The sequence below is a fragment of the Phocoena phocoena genome, chromosome 20 (genome assembly GCF_963924675.1).
Source record: "Phocoena phocoena chromosome 20, mPhoPho1.1, whole genome shotgun sequence".
NCBI lineage: Eukaryota > Metazoa > Chordata > Mammalia > Artiodactyla > Phocoenidae > Phocoena > Phocoena phocoena.
The window spans coordinates 9,266,530-9,288,739 of record NC_089238.1 but is presented as its reverse complement, the minus strand read 5'-3'; positions in this window follow the sequence as shown (position 1 = coordinate 9,288,739).

The window sequence follows — 22,210 nt, the reverse complement described above, 5'->3', positions numbered from 1 at the left end:
GCCCACTCTGAGTCGTGTCTGTCTGGGGACAGGTCTGTCTTCTCCACAGGACTGGAAGCCCCATGAGAGCACGGCCAGGAGTGTCTTGATCACAGCTGTGTCCCCAGCACTGTCCTATACAGGGGCTGGGCACAAAGGGATATTTGGGGGGGATAAATGAATGAGACCAAAACTAGAGCAGAATGGGGGAGGGCAGGGATGGGGGCCTGTCCCAGCCAAGGGCTCTGTCTCTTATACAACACTAACTGTCTTACTCTGAGGAGTAGTTGCCCAGTTTTTCTCCAGCCTTGTTTTGAACCACTTCGTCATTCACTGCAACCACCCAGAACTTCCAGACAGAGCAAAATTAAATAGACCAGGATGGAAATGGGGGAAACTGGAGGAGAGGAGGTATATGGGAACTCTAGTGGTGATTGCAACACAGCTTTTCAGCATTCTAGGTTTTTGGTAAAGCTTTATATTAAAAAATATATATTTTTTTGTTAAGTCAGACTATTATTTCAGTTTCTTTTTGAAGACTTACTTCCAAGAATAGAGTGTGGAAAGAGGAAAAATAGTAACTTTATCTTTTATTATTATTTTTAAAATATTTATTTTATTTATTTATTTGGTTGCGCCGGGTCTTAGTTGCCGCATGCAGGCTCCTTAGTTGTGGCGTGTGAACTCTTATTTGCAGCACGCACGTGGGATCCAGTTCCCTGACCAGGGATCGGACCTGGGCCCCCTGCATTGGGAGCACGGAGTCTTAACCACTGTGCCACTAGGGAAGTCCCCCAAAATAGCAACTTTAGAGTGGAGTGACTTGGCAGACATCACCTGAACCAGGTGATCCAGGTTAACATGATGTTACATTGATATTACATACCCATGATATGGAAAAAACCTAAATGTCTGTTGATGGACATTTAGGTTGTTTCCATGTCTTGGCTATTGTAAATAGTGCTGCTATGAACATAGGGGTGCAGGTATCTTTTTGAATTATGGTTTTCTCTGGATATATGCCCAGGAGTGGGATTGCTGGATCATATGCTTGCCTCTCTGTTTATATTGGAAACTCTGCAGGCTTTTATCCCCTCTGTGTTTTCATCTCATCAATGTTTTTTGAAAAATTAAAATTTTCATTTTGAGACCACTGTAGAGTCACATCCAGTCATAAGAGAGCATAGAGATCCTGTATACTCTTTTTTTTTTTTTTGCGGTACGTGGGCCTCTCCCTGCTGTGGCCTCTCCCGTTGCGGAGCACAGGCTCCAGACACGCAGGCTCAGCGGCCGTGGCTCACGGGCCCAGCTGCTCAGCGGCATGTGGGATCTCCCCGGACCGGGGCACGAACCCGTGTCCCCTGCATCGGCAGGCGGACTCTCCACCACTGCGCCACCAGGGAAGCCCCTTGTTTAGCTTTTGCCCTGTGAACTCGTGTGTGTGTGTGTTTACTTGTATGCAATTTTGTAAGATGTAGGTTTGTTTACGTACCATCACAGTCAAGACACAGAACATTTCCATCACACCAAGCATCACTTGTGTTATCCTTTTATAGACACACTCACTTCCTTCCTGGCTCCTACGCTCTCCTTATACCCTGGAAACATGTTCTATTCTCCATTTCTATGATATTTGTCATTTCAAGAATGTTACAGAAATAGAATAATACTGCACTTAACCTTTTGGCATTGGCTTTTTTTCATGCAGCAGAATTCTCTGGAAATTCACCCAAGTTGTTGTACATGCCAACACTTCATTCTTTTTATTGCTGAGTTGTGGTCCATGGTTTGGGTGTACCATAGTCGATTTAACCATTCACTTATTGAAAAATCTCTGGATTGTTTTCAGTTTGGGGCTCTTTGAATAAAGCTCTTGTGAATATTCATGTACCAATTTTATGTGTGAACATTTATTTTCATTTCTTTGGGTAATTCCTGTAGTGCGATTGCCGGGTCACGTGGTAATGGCCTGTTTAGTGTTATAAGAAAGTGTCAAACTCTTTCTCCATAGTGTTTTTGAGATTAAAAACAAATTTCCAGCATTTCCATTGTGTTCAGTGGGAAGGGTGCTGTGAATAAATCAGCCAGCCATTACCCAATGCAGAAAAAACTACGTTAAACTTTCCAATTATCCAAACATATTCCCTTTAAGAAGATGGCCAGCCCAGGGGGTGAGTGGCGGCAAAACGGGTGAAGGAGATTAAGAGGTACAAACTTCCAGTTATATAATAAATAAGTCATGGGGATGTAACATACAGCATAAGGAACGTGGTCAATGATATTGTAATAACTTTATATGGGGACCAATGGTTACTAGACTTACATGGTGATCATTTCATAATGTACGCAAATGTCAAATCATGATGTAGTACACCTGAAACGAACACAATACTGTATGTCAACTATATTTCAATTAAAAAAAAAAAGATGGCCAGGCTGTAACTTCTCCAGGTTAAAAGCTTTCTTAGAGATTCTACTGGTGTTCTGAGCTATCTTCTTTTCTGTGGATGAGTCATTTGTATTCTCTGGTCCTTTGCTATTTCCAGGCATCCCTGAGGGAAGTATTTTAGAAGGTGGAGTACGGATGGTGGGGAGGAACGCCTGAGGAGGGGCTGGGAGGAGATGGGGGGTCAGCTGGGAAGAGGTTCCAAGGAGCCAACATTCTAGCTATCACTGTTCTCCCTTTTAATTACCTATGGAAATTTGATATACTGATAAGTTTCTGTCCCTCAGTTCCCTGCTGTGGGAAGTTCCTGTTTGTCCCTCCAGATCCACTTTTTTTTTTCTTTTTACAGTACGCGGGCCTCTCTCACTGTTGTGGCCTCTCCCTTTGCGGAGCACAGGCTCCGGACACGCAGGCTCAGCGGCCATGGCTCACGGGCCCAACCGCTCCGCCGCATGTGGGATCTTCCCGGACCGGGGCACGAACCCGCGTCCCCTGCGTCGGCAGGTGGACTCTCAACCACTGCGCCACCAGGGAAGCCCCCAGATCCACTTTTGCCCGTCTCTTCCCAGCTGTTTCTGTCCGGGATGCTGACCCGTACAGATTACATCGACAGGATTCAGCCAATGCTCGACCCCCACCCCATCCCAAGAGATGGGAGGAACTGAGACTAGAGAGAGGTCAAGGCATCACTACCTCACAGAGTTCATGCCCTTCCCAAAACCTTCTCTCTGTCCAGATCTGGGTCCTCTTCCCTCCCTCCCCTCACAGCTGTCAGCCTGGGGTGCCCACCTTTACCTGGCCCAGGGCACTGCACCATGCTTTGGGATGTCCCTATACCTTGCCCACACCTTTGTAAACAGCTCCTTTCTCAAACTCCTCAAATGACCCAATTTGAATGTGCCCTGTTTCTGCCGGAATACGTCTCTGGCCTCCCAGGTGGCAGGTGGGGGCATTCTGAGCTTTCTTGTGGGGATGACAGCCCCCTGCACACATGCCAGGCACTTTATAAATCCTAATGGCCCTGCCCACCCCCTCTCCCATTATCTCATCTCAGAGGGCCCTTCACTTTCCAGAGTCCAGCACCCTTCTTCTTTGAACAAAGCCTACACAAACACAAGGCCATGGCTCGGACCCCCAGCCTTCTGAGAGGCCCTATGGACACTTCACCTTAAGGACCCTTAATATATTTTGTGTCAATTATTTGTTTAATTTAATTTTAATTTTTATCAAATCACTTTGAACTCTTGTAGGTGTTTCTCTGGGTATTTTACCCTCAGGATTCTAGGTAACATGTTTAAATTGCTACTTCTATGGAGAACAGTATGGAGGTTCCTTAAAAAACTAAAAATACAACTACGCTATGATTTAGCAATCCCACTCCTGGGCCTGTATCTGGAGAAAACCATAATTCGAAATACATGCACCCTGAAGTCCACTGCAGCACTATTTACAATAGTCAAGACATGGAAGCAGCCTAAATGTCCATCAACAGACGAATGGATAAAGAAGATGTGGTACATATGTACAATGGAATATTACTCAGCCATAAAAAATGAAATGATGCCATTTGCAGCAACATGGATGGACCTAGAGATTATCATGTTAAGTGAAATAAGACAGAGAAAGACAAATGTCATATGATATCACTTATATGTGGAATCTAAAGAAATGAACTTATTTACAAAACAGAAAGTGACTCACAGACTAAGAAAACAAATTTATGGTTACCAAAGGGAAAAGGTTGGGGGGAGGGATAAATTAGGAGGTTGGGATTAACATAGACACACTACTGTATATAAAATAGATAATCAACAAGGATCTACTCTATAGCACAAGGAACTATACTCAATATTCTGTAATAACCTATATGGGAAAAGAATCTGAAAAGGAATAGACATATGAATATGTATAACTAAATCACTTTGCTTTACACCTGAAACAAACACAACACTGTAAATCAACTATATTCCGATATGAAATAAAAATAAATAATTTGCTACTTCTTACTTTTCTATTTCACATTATCAATTGACTTCCACTATGGAAGGTAAAGATTGAGGTTTCTTCATACACACTTCACAAATACACTTCCTCTCCCCTTCCTCACTGCAGAATCACCTCCCAATTGATCATGAGATCAATATTCACGTCTATATTATGATGGCTAAGTAAAATCCTGCCCTCAGCTGAACCTTAGAGTATGCTATGATTATACTTCTTTTCTGAGATAATATTTGTTGCTTTCATGAGATGGAATAATTGTCATTTATGTTGTTGGTTTAGTTTTCCACCATGGATTCAACCCCAAACTCTTCACTATAAGAGTTAAAAGACCTCCCTATGTTCAAACACACCAGGTATCATATTAGTTTTATCAAGTGAGAGTAGAATTATTCTAAAAAAGTTTCAGGTGTGATCATTGTATTATAGCAATGTTTTTAAAAGCCCTTATTTTTATTTTTAAATTTTTAAGAAAATTTATTTTATTGAAGTATATAGTTGATTTACAATGTTGTGTTAACTTCTACTGTAAAGCAAGGTGATTCAGTTATATATATATATATATATATATATATATATATATACATTCTTTCTCATCTTCTCTTCCATTAGGTTTATCGCAGGACATTGAATATAGTTCCCTGTGCTATACAGGAGGACCTTGTTGTTTTAAAAAACCATTATTTTATGGGACTTCCCTGGCAGTCCAGTGGTTAAGACTCCATGCTTCCAATGCAGGGGACTCGGGTTCGATCCCTGGTGGCTCCCTGGTTGATCCCTGGTTGGGGAACTAAGATCTCACGTCCCACATGGTGCAGCCAAAAAACCCCCAAAAAACAAAAAATTCTTACTTTTAAAAGACACATCCCGGAATATTTGTGGATGAAATGTTAGGAGGGCTGAGATGTGTTTGGTGTAACAGAGTGGAGGTTTCCATGAAGCAAGCCTGGGACCCCTTCCCCCAGAGTCTGCCAACCTCCTGCTCTCAGCGGGACTGGGTTGCATCCTAATTCCTGGACCTCAATCCTTGGCACTGTTTCTCCAAGACTCGGAGTGGAGTACGATGATGGTGGTCCACGGACCGTAAGAAGGAGCTTGGGACCTTGTTAAAAATACAGCCTTCGGGCTTCCCTGGTGGCGCAGTGGTTGAGAGTCCACCTGCCGATGCAGGGGACACGGGTTCCTGTCCCGGTCCGGGAAGATCCCACATGCCGCGGAGCAGCTGGGTCGGTGAGTCATGGCCGCTGAGCCTGCGCGTCCGGAGCCTGTGCCCCGCGGCGGGAGGGGCCACAACAGTGAGAGGCCCGTGTACCGCAAAAAAAAAAAAAAAAAAAAAAAAAATACAGCCTTCTGTGTCTCACACCAGAGAAGCAGATGTTTCTGAGGATGAGTCTTAAAATATTCCCATCTTCAATGTAACTTCAAATGGTGGTAGTCTAGAAACGGAATTCTTAGTGAACTTGTCTGTCCCACGATCTATATTTCGGTTTGATTGAAATGTGTACAGTGAACTCATAGCACTTTTCTAATAATAGAAAAATAAAAGGCCATCAGATGAATTATAAAAAAAAATCTGCATTTTTAACCAGCACTCTGGGTGATTCTGACGCACATTGAGAGTTCTCCTTAAGAACTTTTTATTACGGAAAATTTCAAACACACACTGTTATGGACTGAATTGTGTCCACCCCAGCTCCACCCCTCCCACCCCTACGCCCGCCAATGGGGTGGTGTTTGGAGATGGGGCCTTTGCAGAGATGATTAGGGTTAAATGAGCTCATAAGAGTGGAGCCTCATCTGATGGATTCGATGTCCACATAAGAGGAAGAGACACTAAACCGACCTCTCTCTCCACCAGCACAGAGGAAAGGCCATGTGAAAGAAACTAAATCAGCTGGAACCCTGATCTTGGACTTCTAGCCTCCAGATTGTGAGAATATTTATTTCTGTTTTTTAAGCCACCCAGTCTATGGTGTTTTGTTATGGCCACCTGAGCAGATTAATACATCCACCCTCAACTACCCATCACACAGCTTCCACTCTTGTTGACACATGCCCATTCTTTTATTCATTTTTTATTTTGTTGTTTTTTGGCTGCAAATTTCAGTGAAATTTTTTCATGAAGGTACCACTAGGTAGGTTTATTTACAAACTTTATATATATATATATATATATAATATATATTTCTTCCTGGACTGATGTTTCAATGTACATTATAAATTTACACCACCTGAAAAATCCAGTTAAAATGAAAAAGAACCAGGTAAAAATCAACAGTAGAAACAGGTTCTAATATTTCCTTCTAGCCTCCTGCTGGGCCATCTTGCACGCCCCCACTTGGGACAGTACTTGTATGGACCAGGAGTTGGTATAGCATTTGTAAGTGCAGAATTTTCTTGCAATCTGTGGATCTGCTTCCCTGAAGTATTCATGGACACCCAAAATATTTGTGGACACCCTCAGGGGATCCTGTTGACCACCGTGTCAAAAGTCTGTACTCCTCAGTGAGATACCCTCCATATATGGAGAGTCTCCTGTCTGCTTTCTGTGGTACCTTCCTGGGTCTTAGGCTTCACTGAGAGTCTGCTGAAAGCTATGGCCACCCCACCCTCCCAGGAAAACCCACCCCCCCCACCTACAGCTTTGCATACAGATGCCCTGAAGCACAACAGTAGCCTACCTTTACGGAGTAAGTGTCCTTGATTCATTCTCCCTCCCTCAACTTTTTAATTTGAAAAATTTCAAACTCACAGAAGAGTTGCAACCTAGTATAATGAAACCCCATACAGTATGAACTGAGGCATCGATTTTTTTTAAACTTTTTTTTTTTTTGGTCAGCGCGGCTCGTGGGATCTTAATTCTGGGACCAGGGACTGAACCCAGGCCCTCGGCAGTGAGAGTGCAGAGTCCTAACCACTGGACTGCCAGGGAATTCCTCGAGGCATCAGTTTTTAACACTTGCTTCCTCTCTCTCACAAGTGTGTGTTTGTAAAGTTTATATGTAATACGTTTTACATATAATATTATATATAATATAATGTAATTATATATATATTTTTTTCGGTTGATTTTTTTTTTTTGAGAGATAGTTCCAGACATCATGACACTCCTGTACACGCTTCAGCTTGTGCACACCCCCTAACAAGAGTTGCATTCTCTTAAACAACCACAGCGCAATGATTCAGTTCAGGGAACTTCACATAGACAGACTACTATCATCAAATATACATGTTCAAAATTGCCTAATCATTCCAACCTTCCAATAATATAGCAGTGTTTTTTTTCCCCTTTAAATCCAGGATCTAGTGTAGGATCCGTGCTGCATTTAGTTATATCTCTTAAGTCTTTTTTAAAAAAATTTTAATTATGTAATTATTTATTTATCTTTGGCTGCGTTGGGTCTTCGTTGCTTCTTGCGGGCTTTCTCTAGCTGCGGTGAGCAGGGACTACTCATTGCCGTGGCTACTCATTGCCAGGCTCTAGGCGCGGAGGCTTCAGTAGTTGTGGCGCACGGGCTTAGTTGCTCCGCAGCATGTGGGGATCTCCCCGAACCAAGGCTCGAATCTGGCCCCCCCTGCATTGACAGGTGGATTCTTAAACACTGCACCACCAGGGAAGCCCCTCTTCAGTCTCTTTTTTTTTTTTTTTTGCGTTACGCGGGCCTCTCACTGCTGTGGCCTCTCCCGTTGCGGAGCACAGGCTCCGGACGCGCAGGCTCAGCGGCCATGGCTCACTGGCCCAGCCGCTCCGCGGCATGTGGGATCCTCCCAGACCGGAGCACGAACCCGTGTCCCCTGCATCGGCAGGCGGACTCCCAGCCACTGCGCCACCAGGGAAGCCCTTTTTTTTTTTTTTTTTTTTCAGTCTCTTTTAATCGACAACAATCCCCTACCTTTTTTTCTTTCGTGATACTGATTTTTTTTTTTTTTCAAGAAAGCCAGGTGTTTGGTAGAATGTCCTTCAATTTGGGTTTACCTGATACTTCCTCATAATTAGATGCAGGCATTTGGGGCGATCATAGTGCATAGGTGCTGTCCCGTCCTTCTGTGCCAGGATGGATGTCACATGGGGGGCACAGGACATCAGAATGCCTGTCATGGGCAATACTGAGTTCTGTGCCTTGCTTTAGGTGGTGTGTACCAGACCTCACCGCTGTGTACTCCCTCTCCCCTTTGTAATTACCAAGCGATTGCTGGGATAACACTTCAAGATTATGTGAAGATCCTGCTTAGGATACATTTTAACATTTAAAAAAGTGCCTACCATTAGAGAGGAGACAGAAATGCCCCTCCTTCTCACCAAGCAACCTTTTAGCTGGGGGTGGGCTGGACGGCGGAAAACAACAGACCAGCAAATAAACCAATCGTTAGGAGGTTCCGAATGTGAACTGGGTGAAGCCAGGGGATTTGTCTTGTTTACTGCTGCATCTGTGCCTAGAACAGCACCTGGCACATACGCTCAATAAAAACATGTTGAAATGAATGAATGAATGAATAACATTAAGTGCTATAAAGACTGTAAAACTGAGTATTTGTTAAAGAGACTCTGGGGTGGGGTGAGGTGCGGTGTGTGGCTATTTTAGGTAAGATGTTAGGAGTGTCAACATGCCCGTGCTTTTGAGTCAGAAAAAAGGGGAAAAGCAAATATAATAGGTCCCTGAGACTACATAAAATATGGTGTATTTGATGAGCAGAGAGAGGGCTGGGGGTGGGACGGGGGTGGGGGTCAAGGAGGGCAAGTGAGGCTGAGGCCGGGTCCCCTCTAGATCAGGCTGGTGGGCTGGCTGGGGGGGTGGGACGTTGAAGACCACGTGGGTAGCAAGGACTTCACATGGGAAGCCACTGGGGTGGGGATGGGGGTTGTAAGCAGAGAGTGATGTGATCTGAGGTCCCTTTCACCCTTGCTTAGAATGGGGCGTGTCTTTGTCTCTTTCTCTCTGCTTCTCTCACCATTGGGGAATCTGAGAAAAGCTGTATGGAAACACGTGCAATTCTGTGTGCGATTTCAGGGGGTTCACGGAACACTGAGGTGCAGACTGTGTGGTTTGGTCTACGCCGTCCCCCTCACACAGGTAAACGGAGACTCACAGCTAGTTATAATAACTAGCATCTACAGAGCATTTAGTGTGTGCCACGCTTTGTTCTGAGTGCTTTATAAGCAGGTAACTCAGTGTTCACAACAACCCAGGGAGGAAGGTCTTGGGAAGGTGCTTGGTGATCCTCATTTTCCGGTTGGGAAAATGAGAACCAGAGAGGATAACTGCCTCTCCTATGATCACATAGGTAGTCAGTGACAAAGGAAGGGTGACAAACCTGGAGTCTCTGGTTTTAGCCATTGGGCCAGGACTCCCTCCAAGTTAACTCCATCTCAGGGGTCAAGGATGCCCTAAAATCCAACCAGGGTCTTCCCAGGGGTCTCAAGCCCAGTCAAAAACTCTGGTCGGTTATTTGACTCCAGCTCTGCCAGGAAAACTGGGCAAAGCAGAGGCTGTCACTGTTGGGTTAGGTGAGGACCCCAGGCTTGGGGCGGGGGTGGCTTGTTGGGGTCCCACAGTTGGCAACGTGGGCGCAGAGGGAGGATCATGCGGTCAGGGCGTGCATCGTGTGCATCCTTTGCTTTTACCTTGACTCTGCCCCTGGGGTCCGTGGGAGTATTTGAGTCTTAGTACGTCAAAGCATTGGCTTGGGAAAGAGGTTGCATGGCTTCAACTCCAAATTCATGTCTCACTAGCTGGGCGACTTTGGGCAAGTTACTTAGCGTCTCTGTGCCTCCTTTTCTGTAAAATGGAGATAATCACAATTTCTGCTTCACATGGCCTCGTGATGATTCAAGGAGATGGTGCTTGTCAGGTGTCAGGCATAGGGCCCAGCCTGTGGTTCATCAAGGGCAGCCTATTTGATTCAGTGTGTCATTCTGCAGTGTGTGCTGGGTGATACTCCTTAAGCTTCATTTCCTGTCCATTGGATGTTATTATGTTTGCCATCCTGTGTATTTCTGAGAGGTTGGAAGTGCCACATCGATACTTTCTGGATCTTCCACTCCAGGACTAGTTACAGGATTAATTCTCCGCATCCACTCTCCGACCCTAGTACGAACCGGACACTGGTCCGGAATCACGCCCCCTCCCCAACCCTCCAATCCCAGGGCTAAAGAAGTCAGCTACCTCCCTTGCCCCGAAGTCCCGCGTTTCCTAACCACGCCCACAGCACTTTGACCACGCCTCCAATCGCTCCTCCAATCCCAGACATAAAGTCCTTAAGCCACGCTTCCCTGTCAATTCCAGGTCTGGGTCCGCCCAAATCCACCCACAGAACACCATGCCTCCTCCCCGCCCGGTCTATCACCGTCCCCTGCCCACTAGGTTCTAGGTGCCTGAAGCCCCCCGCAGCCCCCTCAATGCCCTAGACCTTGAGTAATCACTATTTTGGATAAGTGTGGGTTCTGGAGACTTTATTTGCCCCTGGAAAGGCGCTGCTGTGGGGAGTGGGAGAGGTACATGCTATCCTAGAGCTACATGAATCTCGGGGCCTTGGAGGGGTGTAGGCAGAGGTCTTGAAGGTCATGCGACTCACAAGCATCTGCCCACCCCCACCCCCTTGTCCGTAAGTGATCTTTCAAAAACATCTCGGGGATCAACCTTCCGGTGGGGAGAAAAGAGCTGCAGGCATGTGGGGATGTGCAGATACCCCGCACCAAAGGACACTTGTCTGCTGCATTCATCCTCAAAGTTCTACCCAATCTCTGAGATCCATAGCAAGAGAGGAAAGGGTTAAGGTTTTTTTGTTTTTTTTTTAAAGAGGAGTGGTCAGGATTGGAGAGGCCCACTTTCCTTGCCTCTAAGATACAAAACTTAAAAAGAAAAAAAGGAAAAGAAAGAGAAAATGACAATTCATCTATTAAAATCAACAAATGAACTACATATAGATATTACTCAGAACCACCCAGTGTGTGTGTGTGTGTGTGTGTGTTGGCGGGGAGGGTCACACCTCAGTACGTAAAAAGGGAAGAGAAGCTGGCTTAGGTGACGGTGAGGAGGGGACTTCTGGGCTCCACCTCTCGCCACTCCTCCCTGAATTTCTCTGTCTTTGGTTCTTTCTCTCTGGGTCTCTATCCTCTACCCTTCTGGGTACCTATTTTCTCCCCCATCTCCCCCCCCACCTCTGATTCTTTGCCCCCACCCCCATCTTTGTTCTCTTTCTCTGGATCTCAGTCTCCTCCTGTCTCTGGTTCTCTACTCACTCCCTCTCAAGGTCTCTGTCCCCTTCTCTCTGGTTCTCTGTCCACTCCTCTCTAGTCTCTAGGCTTCCGTCTTGGTCTCTGTTTCCCAACTCTCTAGATCTCCATTTCCCCTTCTTTGTTTCTGTCCTCCCTCTCCCTGGATCTTTGTCCCCTACTCTCTCTAGGTCTCTGTCCCCTAGTCTCTCTGAGTTCTCCCCCGCCATTCTCTCGGCTCTCTGATCACTTCTGTCTGTCTCTGAGTTTCTCTTTAACCCCAGTTCAGTCCTAGATCCAAACCCAGCCCTAATCTTAGCCATAATCCTAGCTTTGACTGTGATTCTTGCTATAACCAGTGTCTTAGCTCTATACTTCATCTTTACCCTTACCCTACATACTTAATCCTAACCCCAATCATAGTCATAACCCATACACCAGGGCTGCTTGTCATCTTTGCCAGAATCTTAACCCTGTTTTCAACCTCAAACCAAACTCCACCGATAATGATTGCTACTGATCCTTAATCTCAGCCTTAGCCTGATTCTTAATTTCTAATCCTAATTGGAACCAAACTCCAGTCCTAAGAGCTTTATGTGACTTAGAGTCATCCCTGACTTCTTTTTCTCTCACTTCTCACATCCAGGCTACCAGCAAATGTTGTCAGTGCTACTTTCAAATTCTATCAGTATCCAACTATTCGTCTCCATCTCCAGAGCCACTATCTGGTCCAGCCACCATCATCTTCTACTTGGACTACTGCAGTCACCTTCTCACTGGGCTCCTCCTGTTATTTCACTCTCCTAGCCCCCATCCCCTACAGACTGTTTCCCACATGATGGCCAGAGGGATCCTGTTAAAACCTGAGTCAGCTCACATCCCTCTGGTCAGAACCTTCCTGTGGCTTCCTTCTCACTAGGAGTCAAAGTCTCACAGTGGCCCCCAAGACCTTAAATAATATGTTCCCCTTTGTCTCCCCTCTGACCTTACTTCCTCCCACCCTCCCCTTGCTCACTCTGTCCCAGCCACTCTTGCCTCCCTGCTATCAAACACGTATTCCAGGTATTGATACATCCCACCCCAGGGCCTTTGCACTTGCCGTTCCCTCTGCCTGGAATGCTCTTTCCCCAGATATCTTCATGCCCACTCCCACCTCTCCTTCAGGTCTTTACTCACATGTCACGTCTTCCATAAAGCCTTTACATTCACCGTATTGAAAATTGCAGTGTCCCTCCCTTCCAGCACTTTCTATTTCCTGTCTCGGTCTCATTTTTCTTCATGACATGTATTATCATCTAGTGTACTGTATAATTTATTTATCCTGCTTATTGTCAGTTTCCCCCAGTAGGGTGTAAGCCCCTCAGGATAGAGAAATTTGTTGTGTCTTTTGTTGCCCAATGTCTAGAACAATGCCTGGAACATAGCAGGTGCTTAATAAATGTTTTTGAAGTGACTGTGTACCTCCTGAGAAGGATGCAGCTCCATTTCCCCGAAGTTCTAAGATCACTGGGTAAGAAGAAGAACAGTGAAGAGGGGAGAGGGTGGAGGTCGCCACAGTTTCCGGAAGAGCAGGTTGAGTTGTCAGTTACATCTGGCCGAATGAGGGCTGGGCTCTGTTCCCAAAACCCTGTGGCCACTCTAGCTCTGGCTGGGAACTCACCAAACTTTTTCAGTTCACATTGCCACCTGTGGGGGCTGGATGTTCCCACCTGCAGGGAGAGCAGTTGAGAAATTCCATAGCTTGGGTCGTCTTCCTGGCTTGTCCGTTGAACCGCTGAACCGAGGGGCACCCATATCTTCCTTCCCTATAGCTCTGGGCCTCCATTTCAGCTTACAATGGGATGTGGGCCAAGAGAGAAACTCCCTTAAATACTGGAACTGGAACTGGGGAAAGAGGTGAGGGTGAGGCAGGGAAACCAGCGATGAAGAAAGAGACAGAGAAAGGGCTGAAATAAAACCGGACGGTGAAAACGAGGCAAAAACAGCAACAACAAACAGAGACAAATAGAAAGACTGAATGTGAGAAACACATGCACATAGGAAGAGAGATGGACAGACTGCGTGCAATAATGGGGAGTCAATGGGCCCCCTCAACATCTTTTCCACTTAGTGTCTCTCTATTCCACTCTCCTACCGCACTTTCCCGGGACTGAAGAGGCTGGCACGCTAAAAACTACATTTCCCAGAATGCCATGTGGTGGGATTCGGGACGGAGGTTTAGGTTCCACCAATCAGATGCCTCCGCGGGAAGCTTGAATTTCCAACCAAAGTAAATGGGGAGAGAGGCAGCCGCGAGGCCGAGGCCCTGCCAGTGCAGATCTCAGCGAGCTGGTACGGTTGTGGGGCCAGTGGCCGGCTTCCTGATCGCGGAGGGGAGCAGTAGCTCCTGCGTGGCCCATTCTGGATTTGGAAGTGCCCTGGAAGCTGTTTCTTCTACCAGGCTCAGGGTCCCTTAAAAAGTCCCTTTCTGCTTACACTGGCCCGAGCGGATTCTTTTTGTTGTTGTTTTTGTTGGCCGCGTTGTGCAGCTCGCGGGATCTTAGCTCCTAGACCAGCAATAGAACCCGTGCCTCCTGCAGTGGAAGCGCAGAGTCCTAACCACTGGACCGCCAGGGAAGTCCCCAGAGTGGATTCTTTTTGCTACTTGGGTACAGAGACAGGGGGAAAGTCAGAGAGGCACACAGAGACCTCAGCCTCCAGCAGAAACTAGGAGAGAGACAGGCCTTGCAGGGATACGATGGGATGAGATTAAAAAACAACAAAACAAAACAAAACAAAAAAACGATGGAAAGGAGGAAGATATGCTGAGTGAGACAGACACCCAGAGAAATACTGAAGGTAAACTGAGGCAGAGAGGAGCGTAAGGAGAGGCAAGGACAGGGGGCCAGAAAGTGACACAGAGATATCCCCAGAATGCTGGAGTGGGAGTGGTGGTAGAGACGACCCTTTAGCGACTAAACTTCTCCGGAAGGCACGCAAGTTGGAGGCAGGAGGATGGACGGGATGCTGGAGAGGGAGGTCCCTGACTTGCCAGAATCCCCAAGGCCCCGCCCACTGATGGAGCATTCTTCTGACAGAATCTCTTTTCCCAAAGCCTAGACGCAGCCCCAACTTCAACAACCCTGCCCGAGGAAGGAGTAGTGGCCCCGAATGCAGCCCCCACCTCTCTTGTCACTTGTCCCTCAGGTCTTACCGCCAAAGACCAGCCCCCTTGATGACTTGGGAAGTGGTGACGACGGTGACTTAACCACTTTTGATGTCTGAGGCAGATTCCTGAGGGGAGTGGAAGGCTGAGGAACTAAGAGGAGTGGAGGGATCAGAGAGAGGGTTTGAAGAGAGGGAGGCTTTGTGAAACAGAGAGGGGGCCTTAGAGGCAGAGAGCTGGGGAGAGTGAGGCAGAGAGAGGGGGAGACCCAGGGGCAGAGAGAGGCAGTGAGCTAGGCATGCCGGATTTAGGATTCCAGATAGTGGACCTGGATGACCTGGCTCCTCTGACTAGCTCTGGCTTCGTTGTGGCCATTCAGATCTCTTTGTTCTTCGCCCTCTAGGGTTGCCAGATAAAATACAGGATGCCCAGTGACACTTGAACTTTGCGGGCCTTTCACTGTTATGGCCTCTCCCGTGCAGAGCACAGGCTCCTGACGCGCCGGCTCAGCGGCCATGGCTCACGGGCCCAGCCGCTCCGTGGCATGTGGGATCTTCCCGGACCGGGGCACGAACCCGTGTCCCCTGCATCGGCAGGCGGACTCTCAACCACTGCGCCACCAGGGAAGCCCGCAACGACTAATATTTTAGTAGAAGGATGGCCCCAATATGGCATGAGGTATACTTAATGCTTAAGAAAACTAATCTTTTTTAAAATTTGAAATTCAAATCTCACTGGACATACGCGTATTTTTATTTGCTAAGTCTGACAACCCTATCTCCATCTCTGTCCTGTTTCTGCCTCATTTCCGTTTCCGGTTTGTGCTTGTTTTCCCTCTCTGCCAGTCCACCTCTGCCTTCTCTGTTCACTCTTTTTCTTTTTTTTTGCGGTACGTGGGCCTCTCACGGCTGTGGCCTCTCCCATTGCGGAGCACAGGCCCCGGACGCGCAGGCTCAGCCACCATGGCTCACGGGCCCAGCCGCTCCGCGGCACGTGGGATCCTCCCAGACCGGGGCATGAACCCGCGTCCCCCGCATCGGCGGGCGGACTCTCAACCACTGCGCCACCAGGGAAGCCCTCTGTTCACTCTTAATGACCTCGCCATGGCCTCTCAGAGCCACCCCGAGACCCCCCGTATCCCCACTCAGGTCCCCTCCTCCCTCCATCCTCCCACCCCAGCCCTGTCTCTAGGGCCGTCTCTCTCCTCCAGGCAACTCCCCCGTCGTCTTTCTTCATCTCTCTTCTCATCGAGGCCCCCCACCCCTTCCCTCCTTTCTCCCCTTCCCTTACCAGATGAGAAGGTCTGAAGCCTTGTGGAAGTGAGGAGTCCCCAGTTACTCACCTGCATCCTGACTTCATCTCCTTTCCTTTCCATCTCCTGGACCAGAGAGGTCATGAGAGTTTCTCCAAGTCACACAGCTGAATTGAGACCTAATTCCACCTCCTCGACTCCGATCCCCCAAACCCTTCAAAGTTCCCAGGTTCCTGATGGAAAATTCTTTTACTTTTCCTGAAAATGGACCTGGCTTGGTGATATTTCTGAATATCAGGCAATCCCGGAAGGTCACAGGCCAGGACCAGAGGTACCTGTGGCATAAGGGATGGGAGACTTTTGAGCATCTACTATGTGCTAAGAGTTGGCGTTATGGTGCTCAGGCTGTATGCCTGAGAGCGGTGACTTGTCACGGTCGTTGCCATGTCCCCAGGCCTGAGAACATAGTAGGTGCTCAACAGATGTCTGTTGAATGAATGAATGAGTGAATGAATGAAAAAACACACCCCAAGCAGTTGAGGACTCCTCTCCATGTCTTCCCTTCTCTTCATCCCCATCGCTGTCTCTTACTTTGTCCTAGCCTCAATCTCCTTTTTCCTCCCATCCCCTCTCTTGGTTTCTGTCCTTATTTAGAATCATTTTTATTGTTATTTTTCAGCTGGAGGGGACGCTCCAAGTGGCCACCATGTGCTGAGCATCTCCCCCGTGTCAGGTACTGATGGAGCGATTTGCTTTCGGAATCCTTCTGGAATATTTCAGAAGGTAAGTATAGCTTGGTCGGGCGTTTTCCAGATGTGGAGACTGAGACCCAGAGAGAGGAAGCGAGGTGCCCTGGTCACACCGGAACCACAGCCTCTGGCCCCCCCCACTCCCACAACCGTCTCTTTTTGTCTCTCCGCCTCAAACTTCATCCTTCCTCCTGCGTGGCACATCATCGCCTGCCCAGCTGCATCTCTGACACCTCCAAGATATAAGGATGTTAGCATTAAACATTTACCACAGGGGTTGCAAACACAAATGCATCCAGGGGCCAGGCACAGGACACAAATCAGCAGTGCAGGTCAGGGAGGGACTGAGGCTGCCTTTCCCTGGATGATGGAGTGACTGCTCTGCTCCAGCCCATTATGGCTAGGTGACAATCGCCACTCAGAGAGGCCACACTGATTTCTCCAAAGGGGCACATGTGTAGGCGAAGTCTCCCAAGGTTTAAATGCTGGCACCAAATTCACACGTAACGCTCTTCAGGCCAAACGAGGTGATATATGCAGCAGACCTGTCTGCTGGCCAATGGTTTGCAACCTTTGAATTGTTTTTAGTCCCTTGTGCCAAGTTCTGTGCTAAAGAAGAATCTCCAGATTCCAGTAGAATCTCTGCTGTATGAAGGCACAGACGTTTGAGTCTGTTTTGCTAATTGCCTTCTCTCCAGCACCTCGAACAGTGCCTTACTCATAGTAGATGCTCAATAATTTTTTTTAAAGCTAACGATATGTTGAATCCTAGCATAAACTACAGAAGTAACGTTAAAAAAAAAAAGTTCAATGGAGGCTCAGAGGCTCAAAGTCCCACGGTTACCTAGCAGCACTGGGATCTAAACTCACCTGACTCCAAAACCTTAACCCTGGGCTCTCCTGACTCTACTTGGGGTTGTGCGTTTGCAATGCTGTGTGGGGATGTGCGTCCCAGGATTGTGGTGTTGCATGTGTGTGGCGGTGGTGGTGTCTGTCAATCCTCCTGGTCGGACACTTAGGCCCTGGGAGCTCAACCTGGATCCCTGGCTCCCCTCAGACACTTGCTCTGGGTGCTCACCCAGTCCAGGGAGAACAATCCGCCCCTCCCCCTCCCCCCTTCGGGGCCCATCCTCAGGGGTCCCCCCACCCTCCTCCCTTAGATGCCCAGAGCCCTGGGGGAAAGGGGGAAAGAATTCAGGGTGAGGGTGGAGGTGGGGGGAGGAGGGAGAGGGAAGGGGATGGGTTAAGAAGGAGTGTGATGTCAAGCAAAAAAGACAACATTAGACACAGATGCTGAGATGGCGTTTATCGCGGCAAAAAAAGGTGAAGTCGCCGAGGGAGAGGGGGTGGGGGAAGGGGTGTGGTGGGGGCCGGGGGGGGGGCCATGGAAGCTAATACATGGCGCACTAGGTCACACGACGGACACCAGGGGTGGGGTGGGGAGGTGGGCATGGCCCAGGCATGGCAATGGGGGGAGGGGAGAGGAGAGGGCAGTGGGCCCCAGCCAGGAGCTTCTGGAGGTGGTGGGGGGGAGGTGGGCGGCGTCTCTGGTCGCAGAGGATGGAAGGAATCAGTTAGAGGGGGTTGAATGGAGGCACTGGAGGCATGGCCACATGGCAGATGGTCTGGGGCCAAGAAGTGGAATGTGGGAGAGGGGCAGCAGGCAGGGGGCCAGCCCTGGGCTTCAGGCTTTGAATCTAAGGACTGGGGGTACCCGAGGAGCCTTAGAGGTCCTCCAGTTCCCTCCATTTTCCAAGAGAGAGAACAAGCCCTGGAGAAGCTAGCTTGAGGTCCTAATAAGGATTTAGCAATCAGCTCTCCAAATACAGTCCTACCCACCACCCCCATTCTTCTCCTACCCTATCTGTCCCAAACAGAGAAAGCGGAAAGAGATTCTAACTCCTCTGACTCCACCATTATCTCACTGAGGCTCCTGAGGGAACCTGGAGGACGAACCCATTTCACAGATGGGAAAAACTGAGTCATCCTTTCAGGCTACACCTTTTCACACATCTCCCACCTCCCTGCCAGGGGATCTGTGCACCCCATCCCTTTAGGAGTAATACTGATATCTTGAAATCCTCAGCATTGGGGGCAGGTGAGGGGACACATCTTGGGATTCTCCCAAATCAAGCTGGGATGTGGGCCATGCCTCCAGTGGCCTGAGATGCCAACACAAAGAAAAAAAAAAAATGACTCCCCACGTCCCCTGGCTCAAACCAGTACAAAAGTGACTATTTACAATGAAGGGGTGGGGAGTGGGGGGGCACAGAAAGGAGTGGGGCCAGAGTGAGCTCTCCACTTGGAGGAGGCCACACCCCTGACCCTGCCTTTGAAAGGGACAAAGCCAAACAGCATAGATATTTATAAAGGGTCTCTATCCCCAGGCCGGGGAGGACCCTCGGGGTGAGGGATGGGGGTGGGGCATGGGATGGGGTGCGGGTGGGGAGGCATGGGCGGTGGGAGGCGATGGAGGAAAGGTAGCTATTGCCCCTCGCCTCCCCCCTCCCCCACGCCGGACACACAGTTTTCCGTGGGATGAACACAGAAAGGGTTAATCAGAAAGAGTTCGATGAGCGAGTCTGACGGTCGAGTGGGGCGGGCTGGAGCAATGAAGCCGCAGGTCCCGGTGGCCGGTGGTGATGGAGTCACTTAGAAGATGAGAGGTTGGTGGTTTTGGGGGTGGGGGAGGAGAGGAGAAGCGGGGAGGGGAGGGGGATTAGGCGGTCCCACCCAATTATCTCTGGGAGACAAGAGCGTCCTGGACTGGCTGAGAAGGGTTTAAAAAGCAGCAGCCTTCACCACCCCCATCGCCATCAACGAGACTTTCCCCATCTCCCTCCCTGCCACCCGGCAATCCCCCACGCAACGGGCGGAGGGCACAGAGACCATACACACACCTGCAGCGGAGCCACGGAAAGAAACCTCCTCCACTACGGCGTCCAGGCGGCTGACTGCAGTGGAGAGGGATCGCGATAGCCGGGCTGGGTGTCGCGACTCCACGAGAGCCGTAAAACCAGCGCCCCTGGCCCGCAGTGCCCCAACGTGGGCATCGCGATCCCGTTCTCCCCATCGTGACATCAAGTTCAGGCTTTCGCGACAGCCGGCCTTGGGGTTCCAGACGGCAGGGGGGCAGGTGCGTGGCCAACAGCGAAGGCCTGCCTGGCTGTGGTGATAGGTGTGCACCCAATCAGCAGCCTGGAAGCCCCAAATGCCATCCTCATCGCCACTCTTATACTCAATACTTTTTCCACCTCTCAGTCTATCACAACGTCTAATCCTGGTCTTGACAGAGCAATACTCAACGCACTTTCCAAACAGTAGGCGACCAATCAGAAACAAAATAAAGAGGGTGGGGGATGGAGGAATAGGCAGGAGAAACGGAACAAGGGGATGTTGAGTGATTTGCGGGTTAAGAAGGGGAGAAGGTATACCACTCAGAGAAGAGTGGTACCGTATTCTTCCAAGTATAGGTCCGCAACCATCTATTAAGTCGACTCTTAACCAAACTCCATTTGGGATACCCATACTTCCCACCTACAAGGCCAGGGCAGGCATTAGGGCAGATAAAGATGGCACGATCTTTGCCTTCTGATCCCTTAATAATTATTGCAGTGAAGCCTCCTTGCCCATGTAGAGATGGCTGGGAGAGGGCGGAAGAAGGTGGCTGGGGCAGGTTGGCTCAGAGCCCCCTGGGACAGGGGATGAAGGAGGTGAATTTGGCACATTGAACCCCTTCTTCTCATAAGTGCTTTGAGGTCCTTCTCTCGAATCCAGTTGGCACTGTCCCTCAGGACAGCAGAGGAGGGGTGGAGCTTGTCTCCCCCTCCCCAATTTCTACAGATTTGCCTGAAGGAGGCAAGTGGGGTTCTCCCCGGCTGGTGGAAATTGGGGGGAATCCAAAAGATTAGGGGTTAGCTGAAGGAGAGTTTTTTTCTCTTTTTTTTTTTCTTACAAAGATTCTAAGAAAAACTCGGGGGCGGGAGGGGTGAGGAAGGGGGACGCAATTGAGCTAAGTGTCCACAGACGTTTTCAATGCCTCTTAGGGGCCTCTTCAAAGGAAGATGGTCCCATTTCCTCCCCTCTGTCTGAGGTTCCCTCCCCGCCAGAGCGGCTCAGTTCCAAGGAAGTTTGGCACTTTTCTTTTTTAATTAATGGGGCAATGGAAGAAGGGAGAGGATTGAGAGTTGAGGAAAGGGAAAAGACAGACATAGACGAAGATAGAGACAGGACAGGTAACAACGGAAGCCACAGGGAGAGAAAGTGAAAGTCATAGGGAGCCAGAGAGAGAGGAAAATGCTGGTGGCAGGGTGGGGGTGGGTGGGAGTTGGAGGGCAAATGGGAAAGAACAAGAAGACAATTCAATGCAGCAAACACTTATTAAGCACCTACTGGGTGCTGAAGAGTAGGGTGCAGGGAGGCCACTCAGAGTCTCTGAGATCTGACGGGCTAACAGGGAAGAGGGGGAGAGAAAAAGAGGTGATGGATTTTCCAATGATCCCCATCCCTGACCCCACATCTGCGTCCCCTCTGGACAAACTGCGGCACAGAAGATTGAGGTCAGATTGCAGAAGGGACTTTCAAGGGTTGGGGAAGACCACAGAGTGAATTTCATAAGGTAAAATGGGGAAAGGTGTGTGGCTCTCCACTCACCAACATAGTGAGTGAACTAGCTCACTGAGCTAGCAAACTACCTTTCAGATAGCCCTGGCTGGCGGGGTAGGGGGTCCCCGAAAAATGTGAATAGGGAGGGGGCTGTCACACAGATACACCAAGGGAACACTTTTCAGGAGGCCCAGCCTCCAGAGACGTGTCTGTGTGAGAAGAGTACTGGACCCCACTGACTGGGACCCAGAAATAGGTCTACAGAAAGCATCTGACAAGCCGGAAGGCAGCTGAGGATGCAAATGATATGCAAACGAGTGCTTTCAAATCCCACCTCCCCACTCCCAGACCTTACTTCACCTCTCCCTGGCTCCTTCCCCTCCTTATGGCGGCTTGGGGAGTTGTAGGTGGGGATAGTCCAGCTAGATACTGCAATACCCACATGTGGGTGGAGATGTTGTGAAATACTGTAAGGTCTTTTGAGAGGTGGAGGGGAGCAGTGGCCCATAGGGCCACCTCCACCTCCAGCCCCAAGAGCCCCCAACTGCAGAAGATATGTACAAAGTTACATCAAGAATTGTTTTGGCACTCAAATCTCCATCTGGGTTCAGTCTGGAGATTAGGGGTGAGGGCAGCAGCGATGGGAGGTGAGGGATGGGGAAATGGGGCCTGCCCCCCACCCTGGAGATGAAGAGGGCAGGGAAAAAGTCACCCTAGTGCCCAAGCTACAGCCTCCCATCAGGTGGAAGGGCTGGGGTGGGAAATTCAGTGCAAGGTACCTTGAAGGCTATTGCTTTCTAGGGATTTTCACATTTTGATT